We start from the raw sequence: 20,017 nt of genomic DNA on the forward strand, positions 1-20,017 counted from the left end.
TGACTAAGTTTTCAGCAGAAACTGGGTTGAATTGGATGAAGGAATTGGGGATTACAGTGGTTCCACTACTCCCATTAACCTCAGGCAGCTGGAATAGCGGAATGAGCAAATTAAAAAAACTACTATGGCCAAATTGACTGAGGAAACAGGGCTAAAGTTGGCTAAAAAGTGCTACCCCTAGCATTGTTTTAAATACAGATGACACCATAGGCTAAGTCAGGGCTATCTGCTGCAGAAATAGTCTACAGACAGCCAATAGGGATGGATTTATTATCATTAGATGAGGACATAAGCAAATATTTGACAAATCTCACTAAAATTTTTGAGAGATGCATTCACAGGTAAAACAAACACACCTAAAGGAGGCTGATCCAACAGATCAAAGTGGTGAACATCCTAATGTCAAACCTGAGAATTATGTTCTGGTAAAGAATTGGATCGGAGGAAATTGGGAACTCGCTGGAAAGGGCCATTCCAGGTCCCGGTAATAACACTGGCTACAGTAAAGCTTGAAGGGCAGCCTCACTAGATACTTCAAACAGACTTAAAGAAATTTTGGGTGACAGCATAATGCCTTTTATATGTGTATTACTTATATGTTGATAAGATGAATGTTTATAGCACCAATCAGAATTTAGGACTATTGGCTAATGAATCATCAAAGTGGTTCCAAGCAGCTAAAGGAAGGTGTATAGAAAGCCAGCCACATCTATTTGATCAGATAGGCAGTGTAACTAGAGGAGGTTGCCAGGGTACTCTCTTTACAATGCAATCACTTCTGAATTAACACAGCCAGCGTATTTCTTAAATAACAATTACCCCATGTGTTTTGATGGTCCAAGATGGGGATGTGGGATGGTAAAATTGAAAGATGACTTGCCTTGAACACTGCTGGGAACATGATAATGAGATTAAGGAAGGATACTTCTCATGCACTTGTTTAAGGAAGGAATGTTTGAATCTAACGAGAAACTCGGGTAGTTTGTGGGGATGCTGCTGAAAAAAGAAAAACAATGGGAAGAATAAAGTAAGGGTAGGAAAAATCACCCTTGAATTTGCTTAGAGAGACAAAGAGAGAGAGAGAGATCCCAGACAAATGTACTGAGACCCCACCACATGTTATTAGTTAAAGAAAGCCTACAGGAAATAGCCTCCCTGCCTTGTTTGCCATTGGGACGTTAGGACCTCTTGTCATCCCATGCCCAGAAAATGCGAGAGTCAGGAGATGGATCATCATCGAGGAGTGTCAAAGGTCCATAACAATCCTATTACCCTAGGATCTGACATTGGATGGCGAGTCCTCAGCTCCATATCCCTATGAAGATCAGCTGGGTTGGTGGCTACCAAGAATCGCAATCATCGCATCTGTGGCTTAACAGCATTGGGCAATAAGGCAGTGGCCTCAGTTCCCACCTACATGTTCCTGCCGAGTGCTGCAACGTACATGGTTCATATTCCGCCATCCCATAGAGGCAAACCCATTCAAAGGGCCATTGCTCACAGGTTTTCGTTAAATGTATCTTGAGAATCGAGGCTTTTCTCACAACAAACCAGATGTGCAGTGGATTATCAGTTTGCTACCTCGGGTGGGGTATACTCGATTAAAGGGGATAAGTGCATTACAAAGGATGCAGATTAATCTTTAGAGTTGATGCAAGATATCCATAATTAGACAATTTTAGACAGGGACCGAGGGACAGAATGGATGGCTTGCTTGAATATTTGGAGGGCCACGTGGGGGTCATATATCTTACATCAAATTGTGATGTTAGCTAATTAAAAATTATAAATCAAAAGACAAAACTAAGAAAAGGAATGTAGTATTAAAGTAAATAAAAACACAAAATGGAAGCCTGTTGTCGAGATTGAGAGAGGCTCCTTGAATGATATGAACTGGTATCAATATATGGCTTTGGAATGCAGGCAGTGCAGATAAAAAATACATGACAAGTTCTCTTTAGATTGCTTGGGAGACCGTGGTCCGACTCAAAGGGCAGAGGAGAGGGATGATCAGACAATCCCATTGGCAGATACTTGGTGACTTGGAGAGGCACGACGTAAAAGATACACAAGAGCAGTGCAGCACAGCTGAGAATAGTCTGTAAGGATTCCTGGGTCTTTTTTTCCCCCTGTCTCAGACATGAAGGGACAGGTTTTTGGCTCAGTGGCTTAGGGAGTGGAGAAGAGAATACTTTGAAGACTGAGCATGAAATTTTGCAAATAACCCAGTTTTAGGGATTTATGTGAGGCCATTTAGGTCTCAAAGGGGGAATATATGGAAAATATATCTATGTACTATTGATTATGTATTCATTAATCCATTACTATATAACAACTTCGAGTTCTTCGAGCAAATTTTCTGGTATCCAGTTTTTCATGGGGACTGGATAGATGAGAGAAACAAGATACATTCAACGAAAGCCTGTGAGCAATGGCCCTTTGAATGGGTTTGCCTCTATGAGATGGCAGAATATGAACCATGTACATTGCAGCACTCGGCAGGAACATCTAGATGGGAGCTGAGGCCAGAGACCAATATGGTTATTTCTGAGATCAGGAGAAATGCTGTTTGTATTTCAGGGATCTGTGCAGTCTATTTGGATGGGATTTTGCTTCAGCCCCTCTACATACCGTACGGTGCAAGGCATCCAGCACTTGGCACCCACAATGAATCTTCCAGCCTTACATCACCTGGTCACTGTTCACCAGGCATCCACTGTGCCACACACTTAAAAAAAACTAGATGGCTACAATCAAGAGGTTTGATTAAGCATATGCCCTTTCCCTGAGGGTTACCAACCCCCATATGATGATCAGGATATCTGCATTTAGAGATCAACAAGGGGGGAGATGTAGAAGAAAAATTATCTTATTATATTAAAAGTGTTGCATGTCTGTTTCTTTTGTAAACTGAAAGCCATTTTTAAAATCTTTTGTAAGTTAAGAAACCAGCCAGTTTCAACTGGTCTGCAAAACCCCTGAAATGGGCTACTTTGGAATGTGCTTTGAGTGTAGAGAGAGATAAGAGTTGCTTGCTTGCTCATTTGTATGAAAATGTGCTGTCTACCTTCTGGGGTCAGAGTCTGTGCCTGACACCAGTTAGGATGGTCTCTCCGTGATATCATGTAATAAATCTCTCGAAGTGAACTCTGAAGTCTCCGCCTGAGTTATTCTGCCAAGAGATTTCCCTGACAGACTCACTCAGGGCTACCTCCACAGCCCCTCTATCTGCCCCAGCCTAATCTACAGTTTCCAGTCAAATCGTCTCACCCCCCCCCCCCCACCTTTCCATGTCGATTGCCCATCACATCAAGGATGTCCTTATCCGTGGACAATCTGAGACCAATGTCTCTGAGGCTCTTCAGATACTAATGGATTTCCTTTGAGACAGGGGGTGGACCATTAATATGCATAAGATCCAGGGGCCCGCCCATGAAGCCCATTTTGTGGGCATTCAATGGCACTGGGGACACAGGCAGGTACTAGAGGCAACCAGGAACAAGATTTTAAACTCTGCTTCCCCACTGATAAAACCAGCACCCAGAGCTTTGTGGGTCTCCTGGGCTATTAGCGATGACATGTACCCCACCTCGCTATACCTGATACTATCAGCCAATGTGCTCAAAGCCTTTTTGACCCACCTGATACCACTTTAAAGGTACCATGTCCCTGTACTCCTGGAGCCCTCTGCTCTGCAACACTACACAGATCCTTTCCATTCAAGGTGCAGGTCCAACCCATGTTAGACCTCCCAAAATGCAACACCTCACATTTTTCTGTATTAATTTCCATCAACCATTCCTCTCCTCACCTGCCCGACTGAACAAGATCCTGCTGCAATCTTTGGCATCCATCTTCACTATCGACAATTCCAGACCCTTTAGTGCTGTCCACAAACTTGCTAATCATGCCATGTACGTTTTCATCTGAATAATTGCTCTATTGTAGAAATCCAACACCTATGGGCACCCCACAACCACACCTCCAGTCTGAAAAATAACCTTTCATCCTCTGCTTTCTGCCATGAAGCCAATTTTCTATCCATTCTGCGATCTGACCTTCCATACCATGCCATCTAGGTCAAAGCAGCCCACCCCCGTACAACCTTTTTAAACAAAACTCAATCAGAGGCGGGTGCCCAGCTCCGTTGCAACCAGTTGGTGTGAGAGTTGTCCACCAGATGGCAACCGTGACCGTGCGTGGCGACAGAGGGGGCAGGAGTATCCATGTTATTCAATGCAAGACCTGGAGCGGCCAACCTCTGGTCACTTCCACAGCAGAACACGTCCGGAGGCTGCAGTTCCCGGCAGCTCGTCTCGTCCCCGCGCCGGGAACACTGAGAGCAGCCTAACCTGCAGGGAACGGGGACGGATGATTGTCGTACATGTCCTCCAACCAAATCAAAGTGAACGGAGCGCCGGCCTATCGGGCAGCAGCGAGGCGTTTCAGGGTAGGTTGAAGTGCGAGGCTTTACTAAAGGAGAAGGAGGCGGCGCAGCGAGTGAGAGCAGCGGGGACAGAGCACAGGTGAGTAGGGATCTATCCCAGATGTCGATCAGCACCTTATACAGCTGTTTGCTGCTACATCCTCCTGGCAATATGGGGTTCTGAAGTCAACGATTGGCAAATGTGTTTCTGCGTGTCCCTGCGCCCGTGTCGGATCGCGGGGTGGGGGGGGTGAGGCCGTGTCGGATCGCGGGGTTTGGGGGGGGGGGGGGATGAGGCCGTGTCGGATCGCGGGGTTGGGGGGAGGTGAGGCCGTGTCGGATAGTGGGGTTGGTGGGGGGGGTGGGGGTGAGGCCATGTCGGATCGCGGGGTTGGGGGGGGTGAGGCCGTGTCGGATCGCGGGGTTTGGGGGGGGGGGGGGATGAGGCCGTGTCGGATCGCGGGGTTGGGGGGAGGTGAGGCCGTGTCGGATAGTGGGGTTGGTGGGGGGGGGTGGGGGTGAGGCCATGTCGGATCGCGGGGTTGGGTGGGGGGGGCTGCGTTGTGAAATATCACTGGCAGACTGACACAAACACGCAGGCACTTTAAACCTGACCCACCTTTCTTACAAAGAACTTTTTTTCAGGACTTAAAGTCATTGGGGAATTTTTATGGAAAGGTAAATTACCAAGGGTAGCATTAAAGTAAACTTACTTGGAAGTATGCGTTAGGTGGGTTGCAATTACCACATTTTCAGAACTATTATGAGCAGCCCAGTTTAATTTATAGGATAGGAGAGCTGTGGGATAGGAGAGCTGTAGGATAGGAGAGCACGGGAGAATAATTTAACTTTTGTTTTTCCTGAAGAATATAGGACGGATATGTGTCATGATAGTGTTACTAGATTGACGAATGCACAGTATGGAATGGTTAATTATAATTTTTTACATCATTTATATTTAACTCCTGAGAAATTGGAAAAAATATGGTTTCATTAATTCAAATTTCTGTTTTAGAATTGGTACATGTGTTGGAACTTTTTTATATGCTCTTTGGTCCTGTGGTACAACCATTTTGGGAAGAAATTTAGCTAATTTTGGAAAAATTGTATAAGTTATTAGATCCATCCATTTTTTTTATTGGGTTATGTAATTCCTTTAAAGGGATTGGGGTTGGATAAATTTCAAATTGCATTTGTAGATTTATGATTGTCCATAGCTCGAAAATGTGTAGCAAGTACATGGAAAGATAATACAGTGATTAACATAATGGGATAGGAGAGCTATCTGGGCTATTATTATGGAAAAAATTACCTATGTTTTGCATGATAATTTTTTTTGTTACTAGGTTACCATATTTGAAGTGTATGCATTTAGATGTACCTTGATTTATCTTATTTTTAGTTTTTCTTTATATATTTTTGTCTCTCCTTAAGAGAGCTTGCTGAAGGGGTGGGTGGGGATTTAATTTTGATATATTTTTTTTCTTTTTATTCTTAATTTTATTTTTATAAATATATATATGTTATTGTTAGTATTATTACTAACAATTTTTCAAATAAATACATTTTTTTAAAAAACCTGTCCCACTGCAGCAGGGAGATTAACATGTTAACTCATCCCCACCAAGAGCCGGAACCGGTTGACTTTTACCTGCCCTACCCGGCTGGGACTTTTCATATCGATAGATTACCTGCTATGGTCCCGCTAAATTGGCCGGTTGGATCGAGCTTTGGGAAGAACTCAGGTTGTTGACCAACTCCTCCGACAATGCTGCTTACAACTCAGGCCCTTCCAAATTCAAACCGACTGACACTGGCAAAGTTCTTGGTGTCTGTGGCAACACGAAGGGGAATTGTGTGGTGGTGGGGTGGCCACTCTCCTCGGGGAGGGGATCTCATTCTGCCCCATTGAAGAAAAGCAGCCTCGCGGGGCAGGAGGGTGGATAGTGATCGACCCCAGAAACTGGCCACTTCTCTCTGTGCTGTTGCCCTTCTGTGGGATTGGCCTGAGGGTGAGGAATGGCTCCAGCTCATGTGAGAGGAGGTATTTTGGAGACTGACAAACCAGGGGAGTCAGTGAAGGTGACACCCAAAGGTTTGCAGATGCTCATCCCCTTCCCCGCCCCAGACCACTCTCATGTCCCCCATGCCCATGCCCTTCCCCACCGCTCTTAGGTCCTCCTCCCCACCCCCCCCCCCCCACCCGGGGCAGCCTTCGGGTCCTGCCCCACCCCCCCTGGACTGCTCTCAGGTCCTTTTCCTCTCACCCCCTCCCCCGCCCTGGGACCACTCTCATGTCCCCACACCCTCCTCATCCTGGACCACTCTCACATTCCCCACCCCCCCTGCGTGTCCCCCCACAGACTGCTGTCAATGCCTGTGGATGCTGCGTGACCTGTTGAGATTCTCCAGCACATGTGCATTGCATCCAGCTTCTGCAGGTTTTCCTCTAAACCTCCAATTTATTTTCTCTTTTGTGCTAGTGAGCTGGAAAAATGCTGGACAAACCAAGCGAAGACACGAGACCCAACATGGCGGAGGTGAAGAATTTTAAGAGGGACAGCTTGAAGAAAGTTGAGACCAGAATAGAATCGCATATCCCTTCCCAACAAGGTGTGTATACTGTGTACTCTGATGGAGAGAGGGTGTTCCAGCTGAAGACCACATTGGGATTGACAGCTTGCTGAGCAACATCTTTGTGGAGAGAGTCCATGTTTCAGATCATGGACCTGCTGAATAGGCTCAGCACCCTCTGGTTATATTTCCGTCAACTGCCATCTCAACTATTTTGCCTTTTTACATTTACTCTGTATAGCCTGAATAAAAGCTCTCATGACTGGAGGGAGAACAAATGCTTTTATTAGCTAAAACTATGGGTGGGGTTTCACAGTTGTCTTCAGAAGGGTTCTGGGTTTAGGCGGGAAACCAGGGTTATATGGGAGCAGATGGGGCGGAGCATTCACCCCTTCGTGTAGAATTTAGGGTCTGAATGAAGACAGAGAACATGGGTTGAAAAATATACAGCTATTGACAAGTTTAAGTTATCTGGGGGTCTGGAGATCCTGGTGGAGCGCCTTAGCACCAGGGAGCTTTGGACTCCTAGGGTCTCCTGGTCCCCTTGTGAGGGAGGAGAGGCGGGCTGGGTCTCCGGCTCAATGGTGGAGGGGGATGCACTTTCCTCGTGAACCAGATCCCCCGAGGCCCTAACTGTGGGTGATGAGAATGAGCTCCATGACTCGCAGGGTACCTGAGGCACGGACCCTCTGTTCTGGCAGGTGCCAGGTCCCTGATGGAGATGGTGTCCACTCTGCCATCCGGGTACTCCACATAGGTGTACGTGGGATTGGCATGGAGCAGTTTCACCATTGGGTCAGTCTTGCTTCTTCTCACATGCTTCCTAAGAAGGATTGGACCAGGAGTGGTGAGCCATATTGGGATTGTAGTTCCCGATGTCAACCTTCTTTCAAAAGTGAATAGGAGCTCGTGAGAGTAAAGTTGGTCGCTGAAAATAGTAGCGACCAGATGGAAAGGCACATCTTAGGAAGAACTTCCTGTCTGTGTGAGTCTGGAAGGCCTTTTGATATCAGGGCTTGTTTGACAGCCTTCCAGACCGTGGCATTCTCCTTTTCAACCTGCCCATTCCACTTGGGGTTGTAGCTAGTGGTCCTGCTGGATGCGATGCCCCAACCAGCAGGTACTGACGAAGCTCGTCACTCATAAAGAATGAGCCCAGTTGCTATGAATATAGCTGGGATACCTGAACAGGGCGAATATGGCATCAAGGGCCTTTATGACATGTCTGGACATGGGATGGCGAATGGGAAGCAGGAGTACTTGTCATTAATTGAGAGGAAGACGTTCCAGTTCGTGGAAGGAAGAGGTCCCTTAAAATTGACATTGAGCCATTCGAAGGGCTTGAATGACTTGATCAGGTGAGCCTTTGTGGGGCGGTAGTAGTGAGGCTTGCACTCCGCACAGACTTGGCAAGACCTGGTCATTTTCCTGACATCTTCCATGGAGTAGCACAGATTGCGCGCCTTGACAAAATAAGCCATGCGGGTAACCCCTGGATGGCAGAGCTCACTGCAGTTGGCCGGTGTGTGCAGAAGCACAGCTTCTTCTGGATAAGGCACCTGGAGGGTCATTAAGGGCTCCTGGCTGATAGACAATGTCATAATTTAGGGAGAGAGCTTGATCCTCCACCAAGCAATTTTGACATTCTTGATTTTGCCCCTCTTGACATTATTGAACATGAATGCAACCGAGCGCTGGTCAGTGAGAAGCATATAATCTCCTACCAGCCAGGTAGTGTCTTCAGTGCCTCACGGCTTCTACAATGGCTTGAGCCTCCTTTTCCAACAATGGCCTTGTAATGTCCGCAAAAAATGCAACAGGCTTGCCCACCTGGTTGAGGGTAGCAGCCAGGGCTACATCCAAAGAGTCGCTTTCCACTTGGAAAGATGCATTCTCGTCCACCGCGTGCATGGCGGTTTTCGCAATGTGGTTCCGGAAGAAGTTAAAAGCTGTTTGGGCTTCAACCAAGAGTGGGAAATTAGTGGCTTTTAAGAACCAATTGAGGGATCCACTGGGCGTAATATGAAAAAAAACCCCAGGCACCTCAAAGCCTTTGTGGTTCTGAGGATGAGGAGCTCTAACTGGGGGAGCATCCTATCAAGATCGGGGCCAATGATGCCATTCTCCACCACGTAGCCAAGGATAGCCAGCCATTTAGTCCTGAACACGCACTTATTAGACTTATAAGTGAAATTCAGGGCTTTCGCCCCGTGGAGTAAACTCTGGAGGTTGGTGTCATGGTCCTCCAAGATGTGGCCACAGATGGTGACATTATTGAGGTAGGGAAAGGTAGCCTTCCACCCATGCTCATCCACCATTCCGTCCATCTGTCTCTGGAAGATAGAAACCCCATTAGTAATACTGAAAGTGACCCTCTGGAATTGTTAGAGATGACAGTTAGCCTCAAATGCCATATATGGACGGTCCTCAGAACGGATTGGCAGCTGGTGATAGGCACCTTTCAGGTCAATGGTTGAATAGACCCGATACTGCACAATATCATTCATAATGTCCAAAATTTGAGGAAGGGGGTAAGCGTCCAGGAGTGTGTACCGATTAATAGTATGGCTATAGTCAATTACTAGCCTGGAGTTGTTTTCCCCTTTTACCACTACCACTTTTCGTCGAGCAGATGTTGTGTCTCAGACTTTAAAATCTTGGTCTGCTGTACTGTATCTCCTGCTCTTGGTAGCAATGGGTTTGGAGTCAGAGGACAGATTCGGGAAGAGAGGAGGGGGATTGATGTTCAGTGTTGAGAGGCTACATGTGGATTCTGATTTTGGGGGCCCTCCGTTGCGAACCATTACAGGAGGAGGGGACCAGAATACTCCAAGGTCACGCTTTTAAGGTGACACAGGAAGTCCAGACCCAACAACTTGACACATATAAGCAAAATTTACAGAATTCCCCCCTTCAAATGACAAATGTACTATACAATGTTGTTGAAAACATGTAGAATGCTAGGAATATGTGATAATTGGGAGGATACATCTTTAGATTGTATTCGTGTACAATCCGTGAGTCTATGAAACTTTCAGTAGAGCCCGTGTCAATCAGGCATTTAGTGGAATGTACGTTTACCTTCATGGTCACTATGGAGTGTCTGAGCTGGTGAAGTCTGTCCTAATCTCATCTCCTCGCTCAAGTGTCCCCCACTGTTCTGGGTTGCTCCGAGTGGATAAGATGCATCAACCTCGTGGTGTGGCAAGATGGCCATTCTCCTTCCTCCAATGATGATGGCGCCGAGATAGAATTCGAGAATTTTCATGCTGTTTCCTCACCGCAACTCTCTGTCAGCATGTCGCGCAGCGTGGGTTTGGGTGAATTCAAGGCAGATGGCTTGGATTTGGAATTGGATCCAGGAGCTGTACAAGCTGCGGACTTCCCTGGGCTTCCCCTTGCACGACAAACCCTCATCCAATGCCTTTTCTTGCTATAGCTGGAACACACTGAGTCTTTAGCCGGGCAACAAGATCGGGGATGCTGGCTCTTGTCACAGAAAAAGCACTCTCTAGCATGGGAAGCGGCAGCCGTTAGGGCTGGAGTAGCGGGAGCAGCTAGTCCTTGGAAGGGGTCACCTGGGTGAGTGAGCTTGCTGGCTTGGAGTTCGTCGTACTCGAGCTTGGCCTGTTGCAGTGATTTGGCCAGCTCGACATACTCTTCAGGTTCTTTTTTCCTGACTTGAGCAGTCGCTGCCTCCTGTACCTTGAGCGGACTCCCATGACTAGAGTTCTCTGGTCTGTTCTTCCTCACAAACACGGCCCATAGCTGCTTCATACCTGCACTTCTTGGCAAGCGTCCACAGATCCAGCAGATAGTCATCAATGGTCTCCTGGCTGCTGGCGACGTAGGGCAAGTCAGTGCCGTCGGACCTCGTTTTGTGACTTCAACGCCTCGATGGCAGGGTCATATGTAGAACAGTCCCTGATGACTGCACACCCTTTCGTTCGTACCCTTGAAACGAGTGCAGACATCCTGAGTTCATCAGTGTGAAAGACGTCTCTGGTCATGTTCAGGTAGGCCTGGAAGCAGTCTAGCTAGTACGTGAACTCCTCAGCCACGTCCTGGCTTGAGTAGCGCTTCCATCATTAGGGAATAACCTAATAAAATTATAACATGAATAAAAGCTCTCACAACTGGAGGGAGAACAAATGCTTTTATTAGCTTATAGCTATGGATAGGGTTTCACAGTCGTCTTCAGAAGGGTTCTGGGTTGAACAATTACAAAAATAGACTGAGGGATGAAGACGGGTAATGTGAGTAAAAATGATCACGATTGATATGTATGTGGGTAAAGAGGTATAAGAGTGAATAGATAAAATGTGCATACGTGAAGGTATCTGTACTTAGAGGAAAATATAGATAGTATAGACAAGAATGAATAAGGAAAGGTAATGGAATAGAGAGAATAAGGAGGGAATTAAAAGAGTGACCTTTGTGACATATGAAAAGTGAAATCTTTTCTGGGGAGGGCTGGGTGGGGAGAAATAGCGGTCACTGCAAAATCAGTTGACGCTTGCGAGTGAATTTGCAAACCCAAATGGAGAGGGGAGATGTGGTTGTCCGACAAGGGATAAAGGACAACTCAGGAGGGGAAGGGGAGATTGGGGATAAAGAAGATATAAATAGGAGAATAAGGAAAATGTTGGATGTTGTAGGAATGTTGTCTTATAAAGACTTGAAAATAAGAAAACAGAAATGGAAAAGGAGGAAAGGTAATGATGGAAAAACGGAAGGAGAAGATAAACAAAGTATAAAATGGCTACGCTGAACTATATGACTTTAAATATTAATGGAATACATAACCAAATTAAAAGGAAGAAAGTACTAAATTTACTGAAAAAGGAAAAAATTGATATAGCATTTGTCCAAGAAACACACTTAACTGAATTGGAGCACAAGAAATTAAAGAGAGATTGGGTAGGACATGTAACAGCAGCATCATATAATTCAAAAGCAAGAGGAGTGGCTATATTAATAAGTAAAAATGTGCCATTTAAAATAGAAGAGGAAATAATAGATCCAGCAGGGAGATATGTTGTGATAAAATGTCAGATATATTCGGAGTTTTGGAATCTACTTAATGTATATTCACCTAACGAAGAAGATCAAAAGTTTATGCAAGATATCTTTTTGGAGGTAGCTAATACGCAAGGGAACATACTAATAGGAGGGGATTTCAACCTGAATTTGGATCCAAATATGGATAAAACGGGGGAAAAAAATTAACAGGAAGAACAAAGTAACCAAATTTATAATTAAATCAATGCAAGAAATGAAACTTTTGGATATATGGAGGAAACAAAACCCAAAAGAAAAGGAATACTCATACTACTCAGCTAGACATAAAACATACTCAAGAATAGACCTATTTTTGTTATCAGCTAGTATGCAGGATAGAGTAAGAAAAACAGAATATAAAGCGAGAATACTATCGGACCATTCACCCTTAATATTGACAGTAAAGCTAGAGGACATCCCTCCAAGAATATATAGATGGAGATTAAACCCCATGCTACCATGCTACTTAAAAGACAGGATTTTAGAGAATTTATTGAAAAACAATTAAAAATGTATTTTGAAGTAAATACGGAATCAGTGGAAGATAAGTTTATACTATGGGACGCAATGAAAGCATTCATTAGAGGGCAAATAATAAGCTATGTAACCAAGATGAAGAAGAACTATAATCAGTAAACAGAGCAGTTGGAAAGGGAAATAGTAAACATAGAAAAAAAATTAGCAATGAAGGAAGATACAACTAAAAGAAGAGAATTGGCGGATAAAAAAATAAAATATGAAACATTACAAACATATAAGGTAGAGAAGAATATAATGAAGACAAAACAGAAATATTATGAACTAGGGGAAAAAACGCACAAAATCCTAGCATGGCAGCTTAAGACAGAACAAGCTAACAAAATGGTATTGGCATCAAGGAAAAAAGACAAACAAATTACATATAATCCAAAAGAAATTAAGGAAAACTTTAGAGAATTCTATGAACAATTATACCGAACTGAAAACGAAGGGAAAGAAGGGAAAATAGATGAATTTTTGACTAAAATTGAACTACCAAACCTACAAATAGAGGAACAAAATAAATTAACAGAACCATTTGGAACAGTAGAAATACAAGAGATAATAAAAAAATTACCAAATAATAAGACACCTGGAGAGGATGGATTTCGAATAGAATTCTACAAAACATTTAAAGACTTATTAATACCACCCCTCCTGGATGTAATCAACCAGATTGATGAAACACAAAGCTTACCAGATTCATGTAAAAACAGCAATAATTACAGTAATACTAAAACAAGGGAAAGATCCACTCTTACCAGCATCATATAGACCAATATCTTTGCTAAACACAGACTATAAGATAATAGCTAAACTATTAGCAAACAGATTAGCAGAACAGGTACCGAAAATGGTAAATTTAGACCAAACTGGATTTATCAAAAAAAGACGCACAACAGACAATATTTGTAAATTTATTAACTTAATTCATGCAGTAGAAGGAAATAAAGCACCTGCAGTAGCAGTTGCTTTAGACGCAGAGAAGGCCTTCGACAGAGTAGAATTGAATTACTTGTTCAAAGTATTGCAAAAATTCAGTTTACCAGAGAAGTATATTAATTGGATTAAAGCATTATATAAGGGACCGTTAGCGAAAGTGACAGTAAATGGACATGTACCAAAGCAATTTAACTTAAGCAGGTCAACGCGGCAGGGATGCCCACTATCACCTTTATTGTTTGCGCTAGCTATAGAACCACTAGCAGAATTGATAAGAATAGATAATAATATAAAAGGAATAAAAATAAAAGACAGGGAATATAAAATCAGTCTATTTGCGGATGATGTTATAGTGTACTTAACAGAACCAGAACTATCAATAAAAGAATTATATAAGAAATTGAAGGAATATGGAGAAGTGTCGGGTTACAAGACAAACGTAAATAAAAGTGAAGCAATGCCTATGAATAATGCTGATTTCTCAAAATTTAAGAAGGAATCTCCATTCAGATGGCAAATGCAGGCAATAAGATACCTAGGTGTACAAATAAACAAAAATCTAGGCCAATTATATAAACTCAATTATAATCCACTAATGAAAAAATTACAGGACGATTTAGAGCATTGGAAAGATCTACCACTAACACTGATAGGAAGGATAAACTGTATTAAAATGAACATTTTTCTAAGGATATTATACTTATTTCAGGCACTGCCAATACAACTGACAGAAAAATTCTTCAAAGAGTTAAAGAAAATAATAAGGAAATTTTTATGGAGAGGGGGGAAACCGAGGATAGCACTAGATAAATTGACAGAATGGTATAAACAAGGAGGCTTACAATTGCCAAACTTTAAAAATTATTATAGAGCCGCACAATTAAGATACCTATCAGATTTTTATCAAACAAGGGAAAAACCAGACTGGACGAGATTAGAATTAGATAAAATAGGGGAAAAGATACCTGAACACATATTATATAAATGGGACGAAAAATTGGTACAACATAGAACTTCTCCAGTATTACATCATCTCCTCAATATTTGGAAGAAGATCCATGTAGAAAGAAATAAAACAAATTATCAATTACCAAAACTAATATTGACGCAAAATAAGCTACTCCCTTTTACAATAGACAACCTTTCCTTTAGAGAATGGGGAAAAAAAAGGGATTAAAAGAATAGAAAATTGTTTTTCAGGAAGTAGATTCTTATCCTTTGAACAAATGAGAGATAAGTACAATATAACTGGAGATACAGCGCTGGCATATTACAACTGAGATCCTACTTGAAGGATAAATTAGGAAGCAATTTGAGTTTACCAGAGGGAAGTAACCTTGAATATGTGATTACAGATACAATGTTAATCAAAAGATTTATAACAAATATGTATATTAAACTGCAAGAAAAGGAGAATGAGGAAACAAATGGTAAAACTAAACAAAAATGGGAACAAGATTTAAATATAAAGATAAAAAAGGAAACATGGGAGAAATTATGTTTTGGAACGATGAGAAATACAATAAATACGAGGCTACGTATGATACAATATAATTGGTTACACAGACTATACATTACACCGCAAAAGTTAAATAAATGGGACCCAACAGTATCTGATAGATGTTTTCGATGTAAAAAAGAAATGAGAACAACAATTCATGCAATCTGGACATGTGAGAGAGTAGAAAAATTTTGGGATGATCTCAATCAGATATTAAATAAAATAACAGAAAACAATATACCAAAGAATCCAGAGATCTTTCTCCTAAGTAACATAAAAAACAAAGAATTTGGAATTGATTTGGAGGATGCACAAAAAAGATTTGTTAAGATAGCCCTAGCCGTAGCAAAAAAATGTATTATGTCAACCTGGAAATTGGAAGATAATTTGAAAATACAACAATGGTATATAGAAATGAATAAATGTATTCCATTAGAAAAAATAACATATAGTTTAAGAAATAATATTGAAATATTCGAACAAGTATGGGAGCCTTACATTAAATACAATAGCAAAAACCTACCGGGGACAAACATTACCTAAGTTGATGGAAGGAGAAGGAAAGAAAAGAATGGACTCTGTAGAATTTCTGGTGTATTTTTGTTGAATGACAACATTGTCTGACTGAATTAATGCAACCTAGATTGTATACCTAAAATGGATGAGAGGGGGGGGGGGGGTGGGGGGGGTGGCGTGGGAGGAGGGAGGAGGGAGGGGGGAGGAGAAAAAGTCACTGTAAATGTGTGAAAAAGAAAAAGTGTATATCATGGCTAATGTGATTTATGGTGTGAAAAATAAAAAATTTAAAAAAAAAGGGTTCTGGGTTTAGGCGGGAAACCAGGGTTATAAGTGAGCAGATGGGGGTGGAGCCATTGGGTGGGGCCAGCCATCAGTACAACACCCTACCAGTGAATCCCAGTTCACTGCATACTGCATGCCCTGGGATCTGTCAGGGTCTGGTTGAGTGGACGTTCCAGAAGGGTGTTAGATTATGTTGAGGTTGAGGAAGCTGGAATTTACAATTATAGTTATGGGTTGCGTTCTTACCTGACACTGAGCAGCAACGATTTGGATATGCTTTGTTAAAAAGAAAGATTCCAGACCAGTTTGACTTCTGCATTTAGTTTGCACTAGGAGGTCACCCTGGTTCTGTAAATACAAAAAGTTGAGATTTAGAATACCCTGATGCACGAGTTTTTGAGTACTATGTTTGAAGGGAACTATGGCTGTGTGTATGGAGGTTAAGGATTGTGAAACAATATTGTCTAAAAGGGAGCAGGGAAGGTGGAATTGTGCTGCAGAAAGCAGTGCGCAAGAACTAATTACTGTTAAATGCATGTTTGATAAAGCAATAAGCTCTACTGGTCTTCACTGGAGGGCCAGAAAGAGGTGACTGAAGTTTGCACATTCACCAGCTAGAGGTAAAGATCTTGGCTCCGAAGTACTGTGTGATTCCAACGGTCTTTCCATAAATACACCTGCAAGTACAAAGACAACTGCATTAGTTCTTGAAAGGGGAAGAACATGACACAAAATATAGAGAAAAGACTGATTGATGTTGGATCAGAAAGTCAGGACATGCCATGGGGCTGAATTATCTTTTTCTGTAATGGGAGCTGCTAAGATTGTAAACAGCAGTGTAGGCAAATCTAAGAAAGCAATTTATTTTTACAGTGACGTTTAATTGCAGGCTAGAAACAGGGAAAGACACATTGATAATACTACCCTCTCTAGCCTGCAATAGTTCAATATTTGGGATGATGTGGCACAACATTTAGATCTTCACTCAAAAGAAGGAAGATGTGAAGACTATACCTGAAAATAGTTCCCAGGAAGCATGCCCAGACTTCAGGAGGGATTAGTTTTGAAGAAATGTTACTTCATCCAGGCTGATGGCAGGATTGATGAAGGTCTGGAATTGTAACTCCTGTTTGTACAGACTAGATTTTCTAACTGTTCTCTACTGACTGCAGCCACAGCAGGAAACCACAATTGTGGCTGATATGTCTCTGGTCTTGTCTCCTGCTCTAGTTCCCCAAAACCCTTAATTTCCTGATAATGTAAACATGAATCTACCTGGTCTAATTCCAGAAAAACTCTGTTATCTGGGATTCAACCAACCAGAAAAAAAAGTTGTGGAAAGTAAATAGGTAATGTTACACCATAGACCAACAGCAATAGAATTCACCAAGACAATGGATGTAAAACAATTTTTATTAATAACAATTACTTAATTAGGTGAGTCAGTGAGTCATCAGACCTCAAAACTCATGAATTCTTGTTGAGTTCCTTTCATAGAAATGATCCTTCATACAAGTGACTTATCACAACTTCCCCCCCCCCCCCCCCCTTTCTTTTGTAGGGGTTATGAAGCTTGTGACTTCTCCAGTGCTTTCAAAGACCCAGGCAAGAGTCAGATAAAGTAGCCATCAAAATGATCATGATCCAAATGCAAGAATGATCTTGCTTTCTTTACCCAGATATGGGTCAGTCACGTGACCATTTTAATGGCCACAGTATTCCCTTTTGATAAAGAGAAACAGCAGAAATGACCATCTTCTCCGAAGTTGCTTTGATTCTCTCCAGAGGACTCTGGTTGATGATAGTAAAATGTTGCTTTTTGAAGTGACTTAATGACATGACTTACTTTGATCAAATACTGGTTTTTAGTTTCAGTTTCTCAAAAATGAGTCTTCAAGCAGATGACCCCTTCCATTTAGACAAATATCTTCCTTAGTAAACTCTAATTGTTTCTGTATTTCAATTGGACTCTCTGTCTATTTCAAAATAGTATTATCAATGTGTCTTTCCCTGTTTCTAGCCTGCAAAGTAACTTGAAAAAAAACAGAAACCAACAACACTTCCTTCCAACAGAGAAAATTTTTGAGCTTTTTAAGAACAAAATTTTTAACTGCAATCTACAATTCTTTTAAAATACTGAATTCTAATGTTATGTAATATAACAAATATAACATTATTTAGCATATAGCAAATCTAACATCTTGAAAGGCTATCAGTAATAACATTTATTTTTCATTTTGCTCAAAAACACTAAAGGATTATGGTCTGTATAGACAACAACTTGTCTCCTAGCAGTGCAAAATGATGCAAAGCCAATACAAGGGACAATAATTCTTCCTCAATAGTAGAATTTTTTTTGATATTAATTGAATTTCTTGGTTAAGTAAGCCACTGGATGGTCAATATCCTCACAATCATTCTTTTGTACTAGCAATGCTCCTGTAACTTCATCTCTAGCATCAACTGCTAAAGAAAATGGCTTCTCAAAGTCAGGTGAAAAATTGACATGCCTCGCTGTTATCTCTCGAGCAAGCAGAAAATTCACTGCTCTGGATCTACCAATCCCAATAGGTGCCTGATTCCAGAGGTGTTACTGTACCATCAGTTATCCAGCCACTACCATACTTGGGGGCCAACAATTCCATATTCTCCTCTCTTGTGAGAAGCTCTTGCTCTCCTCAGTTGAAATGACCAATCCCGTGATTGTTTTCTTGTTCAAGACTTTACTATTGGTGGAATGCCTCTCTAGCCTATCCCCACAGGATCTTCAGTAAGATCATCTCTTCATTTTATGAATTCCAGATAATTCAGACCCATCTTCTTTAGCTGCTGGTGACAAGATACACCCCTCATCCCTGCAATTAGCCTGGAGAATCCCTTCTGGACCACAACCCATACTGGTTCACCCATTCTTAAATAGCAGCACCAGAACTCTATACAGACCCTTGGGGTGACCTCTCCAATATGTGTACCAAGACTTGACAACACTTCTGAATCACTTGTTGCCTTTGCCTGTGAACTATTAGTGATTAATCCAAGGTGAAAACCTTGAGCTCTCTGAACATAACTTATTTACAATTTCCCTCGACTCCAATTTAATTCACCTTACCAACATTATAGCACACCACAGGCCCTTTGGCCCATGATGTTGTGCTGACTGAGAGAGAGAGAGAGAGAGATACACACACATACAGTAAAAGTCTGAGAATCTGGATGTGGAAAATTCTGGCATAACATCCGGACCACCTGAGAATCTGGATTTCTCCAACTCTTGGCTTTTGCATGCATTGTGTCAGCACAATGTACTGAAAATCTGACTGACCCAACCCTGGAGTAGTATGAATTTTGTACTTTTATTCTTCATTCCCCTCAAAAAAATAACTAGACCTCTTCTACCTCGTAACCCTTTTTTTCTTTCATCCATGTGCCTAGAGTCTCTTAAATGACCCTTAATTTTCCAGCCTCCACCAACACCCTGACCAGGCATTCCAGGCACCCACAACCTTCACAGAACACACAAAAAAGAACTTACCCCTGATGTTCGCAGATATCTTCTGGTGATTGCTGATCCTGCCCTGGAAAACAGGTGCTGCCTATCCACCCTATTTATGCCTCTCATAATCTCGTAGACCTCTATCAAGTCTCTCATCCTTCTACGTGCCAAAGAGAAAAGACCAAGCTCTGCTAACCTTGCCTCATAAGGCTTACTTTGCATTCCAGGCAACATCCTGGTAAATTTCCTCCATAGCTTCCACATCCTTCCTGCAATGAGGTGACCAGAATTGAACACAATATTCTAGAGTGGTCTCGTGAGAGATATATGGAACTGCAACGTTACCTCACAACTGTTGAAGATCCTCTGACTAGCATACCATAGGCTAACTATCCTATCAAACTGCACAGCAACCTTGAGAGATCTATGGATTTGGATGCAAGGTTCCCATGTTCCTTCACACTCTTATGTATCTACACAACCATGCAACCTTCCTTCAAGTTTTACCTTCCAAAATGCATCATCTCACACTTATCCGGATTGAACCCCATCTGCCATATTTCTGCCCAACTCTGCATCCTGTCTACAGGTACTCCCCAACTTGCAACCTATGCAATTTGCATCTCTTCACACATACAACTGATTTTTTTTAAATATAAAGAAAAAATATAAAATTACATGGTTTATGTTGTATTTGACA

The 20,017-nt window shown here is 42.2% G+C and overlaps 1 long non-coding RNA gene across 1 annotated transcript in view; it reads left to right on the forward strand.

Annotated features, from left to right (window-relative positions):
• The first annotated feature begins 4,188 nt into the window (after window positions 1–4,188).
• Window positions 4,189–20,017, forward strand: part of LOC138740738 (uncharacterized) — a 28,519-nt gene continuing 12,690 nt past the window's right edge. The window contains exons 1-2 of the long non-coding RNA XR_011343145.1: window positions 4,189–4,526; window positions 6,910–7,039. This is a non-coding gene — a long non-coding RNA (uncharacterized lncRNA). The remainder of the gene's footprint in view (window positions 4,527–6,909; window positions 7,040–20,017) is intronic.

This window comes from Narcine bancroftii, chromosome 8 (assembly GCF_036971445.1).
Source record: "Narcine bancroftii isolate sNarBan1 chromosome 8, sNarBan1.hap1, whole genome shotgun sequence".
Lineage (NCBI taxonomy): Eukaryota > Metazoa > Chordata > Chondrichthyes > Torpediniformes > Narcinidae > Narcine > Narcine bancroftii.